Here is a 15,000-nt window from a genome sequence, read left to right on the forward strand (position 1 = left end):
CTTCTCTCCTTCATTCCTCCTCCGTCCACTTCTCTCCTTCATTTTCTTCACACACTGGACCATTTTAATGTGATTGTCAGAAAGAGTAGCAGTTGTATTGTGGGCTGATTATGACAGGGTGTTTTTACCCACAGGTCACCAGAGCAATTAAAATCTGTAAATAAAAGTCTACCCGTGATGCTGCAGTCCAAACAATGGCTTCCCACAGGATGGGTTTGTTTGAAGGAGAGCAGTGGAGGGGATACACACACATACCGAACCCAATCGTTAATTACAACACACTTCTCTCCCCTCTGCTGTTGTGGCGATGGACAGCTTAATGCAATCACAGTGACACATATTTCCAGACAAGATGAAGTTGTTTACTTTTGTGTTAGGTCCCGAATTACGATGGGACACTTTGTTCAGCAGCAAGGCAAATATAATGTAATTGTGCCAGCTACATGTGTTTAGAAGAGGATAGGAGATAGGCCTGTGCCTGTTGGAGAGGCAGTGCAGTACAATAGTCTACAGTCAGTACTGTAGGCAAACCCAGAACCCAGGTCTGAGACATACAGTACCAGTCAAGAGTTTAGACACACCTATTTCAAATGTTTTTCTTCATTTTTACTATTTTCTACATTGTAGCATAATAGTGAAGACATGCTCCCGAGTGGCGCAGAGGGTTCACTATAGTCCCTAGTTCAAGTCCAGGCTGTATCACATCCGGCCATGATTTGGAGTCCCATAGGGCGGCGCACAATTGGCCCAGCGTCATCCTTGTTTGGCCGGGGTAGGCCGTCATTGTAAATAATAATTTGTTCTTAACTGACTTGCCTAGTTAAATAAAATAATGATAATCTAAACGATGAAATAACACACATGTAATAAAAAACAAAGTGTGAAACAAATCAAAATATATTTAATATTTTAGATACTTCAAAGTAGCCACCCGTTGCCTTGATGACAGCTTTGCACACTCTTGGCATTCTCTCAATCAGCTTCACCTGGAATGCTTTGCCAACAGTCTTGAAGGAATTCCCACATATGCTGAGCACTTGTTGGCTGCTTTTCCTTCATTCTGCAGTCCAACTCACCCCAAACCATCTCACATGGGTTGAGGTTGGGGGATTGTGGAGGCCAGGTCATCTGATGCAGTACTCCATCACTCTCCTTCTTGGTCAAATAGCCCTTACACAGCCTGGAGGTGTGTTGGGTCATTGTACTGTTTAAAAACAAATGATAGTCCCACTAAGCGCAAACCAGATGGGATGGTGTATTTGTACAGAATGCTGGGGTAGCCATGGTGATTAAGTGTACCTTGAATTCTAAATAAATCACAGACAGTGCCACCAGCAAAGCACCCCAACACCATCACAACTCCTCCTCCATGCTTCACAGTGGGAACCACACATGCGGAGATCATCCGTTCACCTACTCTGCGTTTCACAAAGACACGGTGGTTAGGAACCAAAAATCTCAAATTTGGACTCATCAGACCAAAGGACAGATTTCCACCGGTCTAATGTCTATTGCTTGTGATTTGTGGCTCAAGCAAGTCTCTTCTTCTTATTGGTGTCCTTTAGTATTGGTTTCTTTCCAGCAATTCGACAATGAAGGCCTGATTCACGCAGTCTCCCCTGAACAGTTGATGTTGAGATGTGTATGTTACTTGAACTCTGTGAAGCATTTATTTGGGCTGCAATCTGAAGTGCAGTTAACTCTAATGAACTTATCCTCTGCAGCAGAGGTAACTCTGGGTCTTCCTTTCCTGTGGCGGTTCTCGTGAGAGCCAGTTTCATCATAGCGCTTGATGGATTTTGAATCTTGAATGGATCTTGAAATTTTCCACATTGACCTTCATGTCTTAAAGTTATGATGGACTGTCGTTTCTCTTTGCTTATTTGAGCAAAGAGATTAAGAAGGAATGAAATTCTGCAAATTAACTTTTAACAAGGCACACCTGTTAGGTGAAATGCATTCCAGGTGACTACCTCATGAAGCTGGTTGAGAGAATGCCAAGAGTGTGCAAAGCTGTCATCAAGGCAAAGGGTGGCTACTTTGAAGAATGTCAAATATAAAATATATTGGTTACTGCATGATGGTTACTGCATGATTCCATATGTGTTATTTCATAGTTTTGATGTCTTCACTATTATTCTACTATGTAGAAAATAAAGAAAAATCCTTGAATGAGTGGGTGTGTCCAAACTTTTGACTGGTACTGTACAGAACCCGGGTGAGACATACAGTACAGTCAAACCCAGAACCCGGGTGAGACATACATAAGGATATGATGGAGGTCAGAAAGGAAAGGATCTGAGAGAGGAAGCTACTCTCAAAGGAAAGGATCTGAGAGAGGAAGCTGCTCTCAAAGGAAAGGATATGAGAGAGGAAGCTGCTCTCAAAGGAAAGGATCTGAGAGAGGAAGCTGCTCTCAAAGGAAAGAATCTGAGAGAGGAAGCTGCTCTCAAAGGAAAGGATCTGAGAGAGGAAGCTGCTCTCAAAGGAAAGAATCTGAGAGAGGAAGCTGCTCTCAAAGGAAAGGATCTGAGAGAGGAAGCTGCTCTCAAAGGAAAGGATCTGAGAGAGGAAGCTGCTCTCAAAGGAAAGGATCTGAGAGAGGAAGCTGCTCTCAAAGGAAAGGATCTGAGAGAGGAAGCTGCTCTCAAAGGAAAGGATCTGAGAGAGGAAGCTGCTCTCAAAGGAAAGGATCTGAGAGAGGAAGCTGCTCTCAAAGGGAAGGATCTGAGAGAGGAAGCTGCTCTCAAAGGAAAGGAGGGAACAGAAGTGGTTACAGTTGAGGAGTGCTATATGACTGGTCTTACCATATGTCTTATTCAAGCTATCGAGGGAAGTGTGTACCCTTATAATGCCAGCCTCGGCCTTGGCAGCCTCGGGGCACTGAGTAAAAGCTCTGGCTGGTGTTTGGCCCCAATATCAGAACGCCTCTGTGGTGCTGTATCCCCAGCTGCAGCCTGGCAAACCCAAGACTGGCAGTGCCAAAGTGTGACATCTTACTAAACCCAACAGTGTGTTCACCTAGTAATTACCCGTAATAAATGTTCTCTAGCTATTACACAACGAGAGACACCCTGTTTCTCCCTGATTTATATAGCCCAGTACCAAGTGTTGCAACATCTGCAAGGTGTGACTAGACAACTACAACAACTACTCAACGCTACTACTGTGGGTGTCTCTTTAGGGAAACAAAAGAGGCTCTTTGTAGTTTGGTGGAGGAGACATGGGAACATGTCATGTATTTGGTGTCAGGATGTGTGTGGGCCGGTTCTGCCCCCCTGTTCATCTATTACTAAATACTGAAGCCTGGACAGGTTTGGGGGGGAGAGAAGGAAGGAAGGAGGTATGGACGGGGAGAGGAATAGGAGCGGTGCGGTGGTGCATTGTAATGGTGCCAGGCTCCCCGGGCCTGGCTGGAGGCTATATGCCTTACCAAGATCCTGTTTACAGTTAGCAGAGGAAGCTGCCAGCCACCCATTTCCATAACTGTGCCTGCAGTCCTTGGTGGAAACCGATTCTTAGCCTCTCTTTTCTTTCCCTCTCTTCTATTCTCTCTTTTCTTTCCCTGCTCTCTCCTCTGGCTCTAGCTCACTTCCCATCTCTTAGTTTAACCCCTGAAATCTCCATCCACCCCATTGTACTTTTAAATCAGCTCTGCAGTGTTGTTTGCTGCCAAGAGGCATTGAACATCTTGTCAGTCATGGTTTTGATGAGATGGAGGAAGTTGCTCTATGAAGAAACTAGACATCCCTCCCTGGTATCAGCTCCAAGGTAGAAGAATAGTCTCTGAAGGTCAGATCGGGTCGTTCAGTGTGTGTGTGTGTGTGCTGTGCGTGCGTGTGTGTGTGCGTGCTGTGCGTGCGTGCGTGCGTGCGTGCGTGCGCATTAGGTTGTCTGGGACGGATTGTACCTGTCCTGGGGGCTAGTGGAAGCCCAGGGGCCGTGGCAGACGCCAACGCCTATATATGTTCGTGTGTGTGTGTGTGTTCCAGTGTGTAAGTGTAGTCTCTCTGTTCCTGTGTTTGTCTGTGAACATCTGCTCTTTCACATGGCCCCAAATGTCAGAACAGAACCAGCTACCAGACAAAGACGTGGAGCATTGTACAGGATGGTGTTACCCCCCCCACCCCATCTCCATATCTCCTGTCTTAGGATGTTAACCGTTATTGAAGGTAAGTAGGTAACGGGGCGGGGGCGTTGTCTTCTCCTGCTTTTTAGAGCATTAAATCCTCAGAGTTCGGGAGAAATGTCTCTCAGGGGAATGTCTGTTCTTTGTGTAGCCTGGGTCCCAGTGAGTAAGACCACGACATGAGAAAGTAATTTGTAGCAGGAACATGCTCTGTGTTGTATGTACTAGGGAATCTGAACCCACAGGACGCAGTATAAACAGTTGTGTGTGTCTATACTGTTACATTTCGGAACGTGGGTCCTGTTTTCTGTGTGCTCTTCCCCTCTCCCTGTGGACTGAAAACAGTGTCTACACCACACAGAGTTGATGAGGCTGTTGTTCTGCCGTGTGGGTGGGAGGCTGTAGTGGACTATACTGGGCAGTGAGGCAGAATCGATGGGGGGAGAGGAGACGGGTACAGTGGCCCCAGGAGGGGCGGGGGGGCTGGGGTGGAGGTCCGGGGGGCTGGGGTGGAGATCCGGGGGAGCAGGAAGCCAGAGGTAACCCCTGCAGCTCCCCTCCAGCACCATGCAGGACACACCTCTGCTCTCAGACAGCCCTATTGATTTGTCCAGCTGATAAAGTCTGTCTGCAGGTTAGCTGGTGTGTTAAATACCCCTCTTTTCACCTCCTAGCCTAGGGTGTGTTTGTGTGGGGCTGGAGTGGACTGAGGTGAGGACACAGACGGACACAGGGGCCATGCAAGTGGTACCATTGATCAGGTGACTGACCGTGTTTGCTGGCTAACCTTCTTTCTCTCTCTCTCTCTCTGCCCCTGTGCCCCCTCCTATGCCCACACCTGTCACCAGGTGTGTCTGAGCCATTAGGTGGCACCGTTATCCTCACTGTCACCCTGTTAGGACCCAGCCCTACCTACAGTACCCTCCATGGCACAGTGCTCTATTGTCATATCCCCAGGCTACAGGAAGACATAAGTCACAGAGCCGTTAGCCTTTGACACAACAGCGTGTGACAGGTCTGTTCGCTGTGAGGAACTCACATGGGGCATAAATCAATCCAGGGCCTGAATCCGAGGATCCTGCAGAGCAGGATGTATGTCTTTGTTAATTCAAGCTTAACGTAGATTAATTCACAAGAGCCTGGGATTGTCGTGGTGTGTTGGCACATGTGATCTGTGTATGTAGGGAACTGGGAGAGAGAGAGAGATATATGGAGCCAACGTTACACCCCATGAGCTTAACACAAGGCAGTTCACTCACGTGTGTGTGTGTGTGTGTGTGTGTGTGTGTGTGTGTGTGTGTGTGTGTGTGTGTGTGTGTGTGTGTGTGTGTGTGTGTGTGTGTGTGTGTGTGTGTGTGTGTGTGTGTGTGTGTGTGTGTGTGTGTGTGTGTGTGTGTGTGTGCGTAATCTAATGACAGATGGGTGTAGTGTATGAACCCCCAGAAGCCACTGCTGCTGTGACACATTTTTGTCCCCAGCGTTAGTTGGTTCAGTCCCTGGGTGTCTTTGAGTCAGAGCTGTCACAGGTGCTAGATAAGACACTGAGATACAGACACACACACCAAGACCAATACAGCGTGTCTACTATGGTGCTCAGCCATTTCTGTAACATAACCCAATGTGGTTCACAGAAACAGAAAAGTTGGCAGCCAGACACTTATATCTAAATACAGGACATTTCCTTCCAAAAGACTGCGGTGGGTATGCTAAAACAATAAGGCTCTTGGTGGAGAACAGGTATGGAGGTATGCTAAAACAATAAGGCTCTTGGTGGAGAACAGGTATGGAGGTATGCTAAAACAATAAGGCAGGTGTATGGAGGTATGCTAAAACAATAAGGCTCTTGGTGAGAACAGGTATGGAGGTATTAAGCTAAAACAATAAGGTTTGGGTGGAGAACAGGTATGGAGGTATGCTAAAACAATAAGGCTCTTGGTGAACAGGTATGGAGGTAATGCTGAAAACAAGAGCTCTTTTATGGAAGTGAAGGTCTTGGTGGAGAACAGGTATGGAGGTATGCTAAAACAATAAGGCTCTGGGTGGAGAACAGGTATGGAGGTATGCTAAAACAATAAGGCTCTTGGTGGAGAACAGGTATGGAGGTATGCTAAAACAATAAGGCTCTGGGTGGAGAACAGGTATGGAGGTATGCTAAAACAATAAGGCTCTGGGTGGAGACGACAGTATAGCAACTTCCCCCTCATCAAAATAAGTGAACTGGTTCTACAAAGCATCTTAGCATGTTTAGCCACTGTACAGAGAAGGCAGTGTGGTGGATTATGACAGCGTGCTACACCAATGTTTGCTAGCCTTTCCTTCAAAAGTACATCAACTGCATCGTATTGTGTTTGCCGTGTCTTAGAGCCAGACATATGCAAAGCTGCCCCTCTCAGGATGAGAAATTATTAGCAGCGACAGAATGTCCAGTTGAAACAAAATGGCCGCCATCTAGGAGAAGTGCTGGCTAGCCTCCCTCTGTAATATGGCTGACAACAGCTTCACCTGCGACATGAGCAGAGAGGACAGCAACTAATTACGGGGACAAATATGTTTGGAGTGTGTGTGTGTGTGTTGTCTGGGCTCAGTCTGTTTATCTCAACCTCTGTTGGTTCAGACTCTCTCTCTCTGTTCTGATTTAACCAGAGGCAAAGCCTCCCAACTCATCAAATATTAAACAAGGCAAGGTTCTCAATGATTTTCTGTCTCTTCCTGTATTCACAGCTTCTTTCTTTCTGTCTCTCTCTCTTTGTCTCTGTCTCTCTCTCTCCTGCGAGGCGGACAGCGGAAGTCAGGCGGAATGAAAGCTGAAGTTTCTGCTGGTCGGCTAGTTGCCTCAATCGGCCATACAGGCTGGGGGCTGCAGGGGATTGCAGGGGGGTGAATGGACAGTGACATGTTGATGTTGTACTGAGAATGTTTAGATCCCCATGTGGCCAGAGAGCTAGCCCCTCCCCCTTCCACTCCACTCTCCTCTCCTAGCCCTCTTCCTCTCCCGCCTCTCCCAACCTCTCTTAGTTTCTCCGCCATCATCCTTTCCTCTCTTTCTTCAACCCCTCTCCTCTCTCCTCTCTGCCCCAGCCCCTATGCCCTGTATACCCACCATCAAAGCTGGGCCTAAATACAGCTCACTGAGAGCTGCAGCCAGAGGGCCTATGATGCTCCATCTGTACCCATCATCCGTCTGTGTGTCTGCGTGTGTGTGTTGCTTTGACCAGTCCGCTGCCTGAGCTGTGTTTGTCCTGCTCCTCAGCTGCCTGATCCAGAGTTAGGCCTCACTGCTGGTGTCAGATGCCTTGCTAGGCTCTAGATAGAGTAAGGATCTGGATGAATGATGTTGTGGTAACAGTTACCCAGAGCTGCATTGGTCTGATTTTGGACCTGTTTCTCTGTGTGGCCAGCTGGGTGTCTATGAGTCTCAGTACTGGGTTATCCCCTCTCCTAATCACAGCTGACCTTGGATCAGTGGTTTAAGTTCCAGAGTCAGGGGCACATCCTCAGTGAAATAGGGAGTGGAATAGACAAGAGCAGGTGGACAGTTTTTTGGCGGGGGTTGAGAGAAAGGAGATGAATGAGAGACGTTATCCCTTACTCCTACAGTGTAATCCATCTCTGTTCTCTACTGGCGTATGGCTCTAGTCTTCATTTAGTTGCCATTGTTCTGATTGGGAAGTTAACGTTTGTTACTTTACCTTTAAGAGACCTTTAAAACAGGCCAGTGGTATTCTCAGAGAAGCCATACTTACATATAGGAACATTAAACAGTCAGGTTATGTTTTAATATTGACATGGGCATTGCTTTGTTGGTGTAGTAGACAAAGGGCTGGGTGTACTGAAACACAATATGTTCTTTCTCTGATATCACTGGGCGTGAATATTCATTCTGTTAGACTACAGGTCAACCGCATGTTTGTATAGCTCTTTGTATTAGTTCTTGATCCACTGTGGCGTTTTGTACCTGTTTGAACACAAACAGTTTTTCTCTTCTTCACACCCTTATAAACACATTATTAGACGTATTCATTTTCACACACTTTCTGACATACACACACTCACCCCTCCGTTGCATTGTTTCCTAGGCTGCTGTGCTGTGCCGTGCGGTACACTCTTGCACCCTGCTCAGTGCTGAAAGCCTCAGGGCCTGGCCTACCTTCCTGCTCCTCTAAACAAATTGCTCTCTTTCTGTTTCAGTCTTTTCACGGCAGCGTTTTAAATGCCGTGCCCTTTAATTACAGTATTTACTTAATAGGGTGAAACAAAACCCATGTTCACACAGCAGGAGGACCAGGTGACTCAGAAGGCTAAACACCTGGCAACAACACACTCCTCTGACACACACCCACACACACCCACACACACCCACACTTAACAAAACACAGTGTTCTCTGGCTGGGAGAAAGTACTGGAGACCTATGGGACATTTTCCACTTTGTTTACAGAAGCCACTCATGTCTATGGGAAAATGCTTCTGTAAGTTAAAACATTTTTAATTTGACAATCTTTAAAGTGGGTTAACAGATGGAAAGGAAATAAACATTCAATGTATTTTATTCCTCCCTTCAGTAGTATACTATTACATTGGTCAGGGAAGACTGCTAAGTGTCTTTTCTCTTGTCTCTTCTTCTCTCTTCCTCTCCTCCTTTTCCATGCAACATTCCATCTTATATTTCTTTCCAATACACTGCTAGATTACCCCAGCATTATGTTAATGACACGTTTGACTTTGTCTGGGTCTTTAAATGGCTCTGTGGTTTCACATTGTTTGAGGGTGTTTCCCTAATCTCTCTGGTTCTGCACTTTAAATTTACATCTCCTTTTAAAAGCTACATATGAAGATGTGCCGATGAGGGAGGAGCCTCACTGACATCATTCAGTGAGGTCACACAGGAAGTGATGTCTCAATGCGAACCTTTAACTGTAGCAGTACAAGAAGATGTGACATGTTGATTTGTGGTGTCTCTTCCTCTAATCTCTTTTTCTCTCTTTTCAAACCAGGTTAATGTACTCCACCTATCTGAAACCTAATATCTATTGTACAACAGTTTAAAGCTTCTGTCCCACAGTTGAACACCATAAAGGCCTCAGATATTTAACACTACATCCCCTTTAGCTAGCAGAATGTCTTGTAACAGGCAATCTGAGGCACAATACCTATAATTAGCCAACCCAGGTTGACCCTGCCATTGTCACCTGCAGACAGGTGGGAATTGTGCGAGTCTCCGGTGACCTTATCATGTGACCAGGGTCAGGTGTCAGTCGGGGGAGAGACTGTATAGCTGTCGAGGCATGCCTCATCCATCATCTTCTCTTATTGCTCTCTCTCTCTCTCTACATGATGCCCAGAAGGCGCTAGCAGGGTGGGGAGCCAGGGTTGAACTTGAGGGGGGTGGAGGGTGGAAGAGAGGTGGTGGTGGTGGTGGAATGATCATTTTACAGGAACGTTCACGGAACAACAAGTTTTCACAGCAACAGTGCGCCGTTCCACCACAAATAAAGAGTTACGGCTCCCAGCCCCACAGTAACCCTCTTCCTGATCCCAGAACAGATTTATGGCCTTCAACCGCTGGGCTGTGAAAAACTGCAAACACTGACAGGCTCGTAACCTCTTTACCCTCTCCATCAAGACTCTTATTGCTCAGTTTTCTCTCCTGGGCTGTGTAAATAAACACAGTCACTGTGAAAAACTCACATTTCTCTTTAAACCAACTCTAATTAGTTTTCCCTCACTATATCAAAATGCTTCACTCTGGTATTTGGCCTCATGTATGGAATAATATTGCATTATGGGGGCTGTGTTGGCATGTTGAGGCATTGGTCCCTGTTGAGTCTTTGCCACCGTGTCTTCATGGCTGTCGTCGTTATGGCTCGAAATGGCCGGAGTAAAAGTTTGTTTACAGTTTGAGGTGTCCGACCTGAACCAGCTGCATTAGTCGAAGCTATGGAGCTCTCACAGGTGGCTTAGAGGCCCTCTTCATCCCTCTTGGAACACACACCCCACACAGCCTTAGGGGATGACCCATGACCCGCCCCTGTGGGAAGAACACACGGCCAGAAGCAGTGGCCAGAACCTCTATCTCTTTGTCTTTACAGCCTGATTGCATTTGAACAAACGTTGTCTGCTTGTAAATGTTGGCATTAGGCTGCATTCCATCCCATAGCCCAATGTAAGAGAGGAGAGTTGTAGCAGAGTAGGGCTGCGGTGTTGGGTAATTTGTCACGCTGTTAAACGACTAATGGATGTCCACCTGGTTTGAGCAACAGCAGCAGTTTGCCTGGCTCCTCCTTTGCAAGTCCAGACTGCAATTGTGTTTTATGGCCCCAATTATAAAGGATATTTAGCGACTACCTTGCTGCTTGGGTGTTTTGCATCTGGTTGGTGGAGGCTCCAGACACTCAACAACCCACCTAGCCAGCCCACATCAAACAACCTCGGTGTGAGACTTGGTGTGCTCTGCTCTGATGAGCCCTGCTTTTATCAATGCCTCATTCACCTAGTTATTGAATCATGCAGCACAGGAGTATTGCGGAGAGCAGAAGTGCACATGGTGTGGTTGTACGTGCTGCAGCCCAGACCTACAGGTCCTGTGTTCCCACTGCTGTTATGTAGGAGTCCTGCAGGCTCTAATAAAGTCAAATAATAAAGTATCCTATTTGTTTCATGTGGTTTAATGAGCAGACACATCAGACTGTAGCTGTATGGAAGGGGACCTCACAGGGTCTGAGTCTGGCTGTGGTGGGGTGGCGGGCGTCCCACCCAAAGGTAGCTCACTCATTGTTACTAGCAGCACACCCTGGGGGTTGTGTGTGTGTGTGTGTGTGTGTGTGTGTGTGTGTGTGTGTGTGTCCTGCTCCCGACCAAAGGCATTTGCGTGTTTTCCACAGCCATTAATTAGAGGGATCAGATGTTAGTTTTATTAGCAGGGCTCTTTAAAAGGAGTCAAAATGAAAGGAACATATGTCACGCATTTGATGCCCCGCCCCGCTCCCCCTATTCCTCTCCTCCACAGTCACCCACCTCATACACTCACGAAGAGCACAGTCAGCACAGTCTGTCTGCAGACAATAGTGGTCAGTGGATTGATCCTGAGAAGCTATTGGGACGTTGCCCTACCCACGCTCTGCTGTACCTACCACTGTGGGCTTGACCCCAGGAGACCTGTGGGCAAATTAAAGAGCACAGGCTCCATACCACGCAGCCTCACTGAACCTTACAGTATAGTACATGACTCCACACAGTTACCCCTGAACCTTACAGTATAGTACATGACTCACATAGTTACCCCTGAACCTTACAGTATAGTATATGACTCCACACAGTTACCCCTGAACCTTACAGTATAGTACATGACTCCACATAGTTACATTTACATTTACATTACATTTAAGTCATTTAGCAGACGCTCTTATCCAGAGTGACTTACAAAATTGGTGCATACACCTTATGACATCAGTGGAACAGCCACTTGCATCTAAAACTTTTTTTTGGGGAAAGAAGGGGGGTGAGAAGGATTACTTACCCTTACTTACCCTATCCTAGGTATTCCTTGAAGAGGTGGGGTTTCAGGTGTCTCCGGAAGGTGGTGATTGACTCCGCTGTCCTGGCGTCGTGAGGGAGTTTGTTCCACCATTGGGGGCCAGAGCAGCGAACAGTTTTGACTGGGCTGAGCGGGAACTGTACTTCCTCAGTGGTAGGGAGGCGAGCAGGCCAGAGGTGGATGAACGCAGTGCCCTTGTTTGGGTGTAGGGCCTGATCAGAGCCTGGAGGTACTGAGGTGCTGTTCCCCTCACAGCTCCGTAGGCAAGCACCATGGTCTTGTAGCGGATGCGAGCTTCAACTGGAAGCCAGTGGAGAGAGCGGAGGAGCGGGGTGACGTGAGAGAACTTGGGAAGGTTGAACACCAGACGGGCTGCGGCGTTCTGGATGAGTTGTAGGGGTTTAATGGCACAGGCAGGGAGCCCAGCCAACAGCGAGTTGCAGTAATCAAGACGGGAGATGACAAGTGCCTGGATTAGGACCTGCGCCGCTTCCTGTGTGAGGCAGGGTCGTACTCTGCGGATGTTGTAGAGCATGAACCTACAGGAACGGGACACCGCCTTGATGTTAGTTGAGAACGTCAGGGTGTTGTCCAGGATCACGCCAAGGTTCTTAGCGCTCTGGGAGGAGGACACAATGGAGTTGTCAACCGTGATGGCGAGATCATGGAACGGGCAGTCCTTCCCCGGGAGGAAGAGGAGCTCCGTCTTGCTGAGGTTCAGCTTGAGGTGGTGATCCGTCATCCACACTGATATGTCTGCCAGACATGCAGAGATGCGATTCGCCACCTGGTCATCAGAAGGGGGAAAGGAGAAGATTAATTGTGTGTCGTCTGCATAGCAATGATAGGAGAGACCATGTGAGGTTATGACAGAGCCAAGTGACTTGGTGTATAGCGAGAATAAGAGAGAGCCTAGAACAGAGCCCTGGGGGACACCAGTGGTGAGAGCGCGTGGTGAGGAGACAGATTCTCGCCACGCCACCTGGTAGGAGCGACCTGTCAGGTAGGACGCAATCCAAGCGTGGGCCGCGCCGGAGATGCCCAACTCGGAGAGGGTGGAGAGGAGGATCTGATGGTTCACAGTATCGAAGGCAGCCGATAGGTCTAGAAGGATGAGAGCAGAGGAGAGAGAGTTAGCTTTAGCAGTGCGGAGCGCCTCCGTGATACAGAGAAGAGCAGTCTCAGTTGAATGACTAGTCTTGAAACCTGACTGATTTGGATCAAGAAGGTCATTCTGAGAGAGATAGCGGTAGAGCTGGCCAAGGACGGCACGCTCAAGAGTTTTGGAGAGAAAAGAGAGAAGGGATACTGGTCTGTAGTTGTTGACATCGGAGGGATCGAGTGTAGGTTTTTTCAGAAGGGGTGCAACTCTCGCTCTCTTGAAGACGGGAGGGACGTAGCCAGCGGTCAGGGATGAGTTGATGAGCGAGGTGAGGTAAGGGAGAAGGTCTCCGGAAATGGTCTGGAGAAGAGAGGAGGGGATAGGGTCAAGCGGGCAGGTTGTTGGGCGGCCGGCCGTCACAAGACGCGAGATTTCATCTGGAGAGAGAGGGAGAAAGAGGTCAGAGCATAGGGTAGGGCAGTGTGAGCAGAACCAGCGGTGTCGTTTGACTTAGCAAGCGAGGATCGGATGTCGTCGACCTTCTTTTCAAAATGGTTGACGAAGTCATCTGCAGAGAGGGAGGAGGGGGAGGATTCAGGAGGGAGGAGAAGGTGGCAAAGAGCTTCCTAGGGTTAGAGGCAGATGCTTGGAATTTAGAATGGTAGAAAGTGGCTTTAGCAGCAGAGACAGAGGAGGAAAATGTAGAGAGGAGGGAGTGAAAGGATGCCAGGTCCGCAGGGAGGCGAGTTTTCCTCCATTTCCGCTCGGCTGCCCGGAGCCCTGTTCTGTGAGCTCGCAAGGAGTCGTCGAGCCACGGAGCGGGAGGGGAGGACCGAGCCGGCCTGGAGGATAGGGGACATAGGGAGTCAAAGGATGCAGTAAGGGAGGAGAGGAGGGTTGAGGAGGCAGAATCAGGAGATAGGTTGGAGAAGAGTTTGAGCAGAGGGAAGAGATGATAGGATGGAAAGAGGAGAGAGTAGCCGGGAGAGAGAGCGAAGGTTGGGACGGCGCGATACCATCCAGTAAGGGCAGTGTGGGAAGTGTTGGATGAGAGCGAGGGAAAGGATACAAGGTAGTGGTCGGAGACTTGGAGGGAGTTGCAATGAGGTTAGTGGAGCAGCTCTAGTAAAGATGAGGTCAAGCGTACCTGCCTTGTGGTAGGTGAGAGGGGTGAGGTCAAAGAGGAGAGGAGTGGAAAGAAGTAGGGAGGGAAGATAGGTCAAGGTAGGCGTGGGGGAGGTTAGAGTCGCCCAGAACTGTGAGAGGTAGCGACAGTCCTCAGGAAAGACTTATCAGGCATCAAGCTCATTGATGAACTCTCCGAGGAACCTGGAGGGCGATAAATGATAAGGATGTTAAGCTTGAAAGGGCTGGTAACTGTGACAGCATGGAATTCAAAGGAGGCGATAGACAGATGGGTAAGGGGAGAAAGAGAGAAAGACCACTTGGGAGAGATGAGGATCCCGGTGCCACCACCCCGCTGACCAGAAGCTCTCGGGGTGTGCGAGAACACGTGGGCGGACGAGGAGAGAGCAGTAGGGGTAGCAGTGTTATCTGTGGTGATCCATGTTTCCGTCAGTGCCAAGAAGTCAAGGGACTGGAGGGAGGCATAGGCTGAGATGAACTCTGCCTTGTTGGCCGCAGATCGGCAGTTCCAGAGGCTACCGGAGACCTGGAACTCCACGTGGGTCGTACGCGCTGGGACCACCAGATTAGGGTGGTCGCGGCCACGCGGTGTGGAGCGTTTGTATGGTCTGTGCAGAGAGGAGAGAACAGGGATAGACAGACACATAGTTGACAGGCTACAGAAAAGGCTACGCTAATGCAAGGAGATTGGAATGACAAGTGGACTACACGTCACGAATGTTCAGAAAGTTAAGCTTACGTAGCAAGAATCTTATTGACTAAAATGATTAAAATGATACAGTACTGCTAAAGTAGGCTAGCTGGCAGTGGCTGCGTTGTTGACACTACACTAATCAAGTCGTTCCGTTGAGTGTAATAGTTTCTACAGTGCTACTATACGGGGGCTAGCTGGCTAGCTAGCAGTGTTGTTTACGTTACGTTGCGTTAAAAGAACGACAATAGCTGGCTAGCTAACCTAGGAAATCGCTCTAGACTACACAATTATCTTTGAAACAAAGACGGCTATGTAGCTAGCTACGATCAAACAAATCAAACCGTTGTACTGTAATGAAATGAAATGAAAATGTGACACTACCTGACCGGTGGTTGAA

Source organism: Oncorhynchus keta, chromosome 2 (genome assembly GCF_023373465.1).
Source record: "Oncorhynchus keta strain PuntledgeMale-10-30-2019 chromosome 2, Oket_V2, whole genome shotgun sequence".
Taxonomy (NCBI): Eukaryota; Metazoa; Chordata; class Actinopteri; order Salmoniformes; family Salmonidae; genus Oncorhynchus; species Oncorhynchus keta.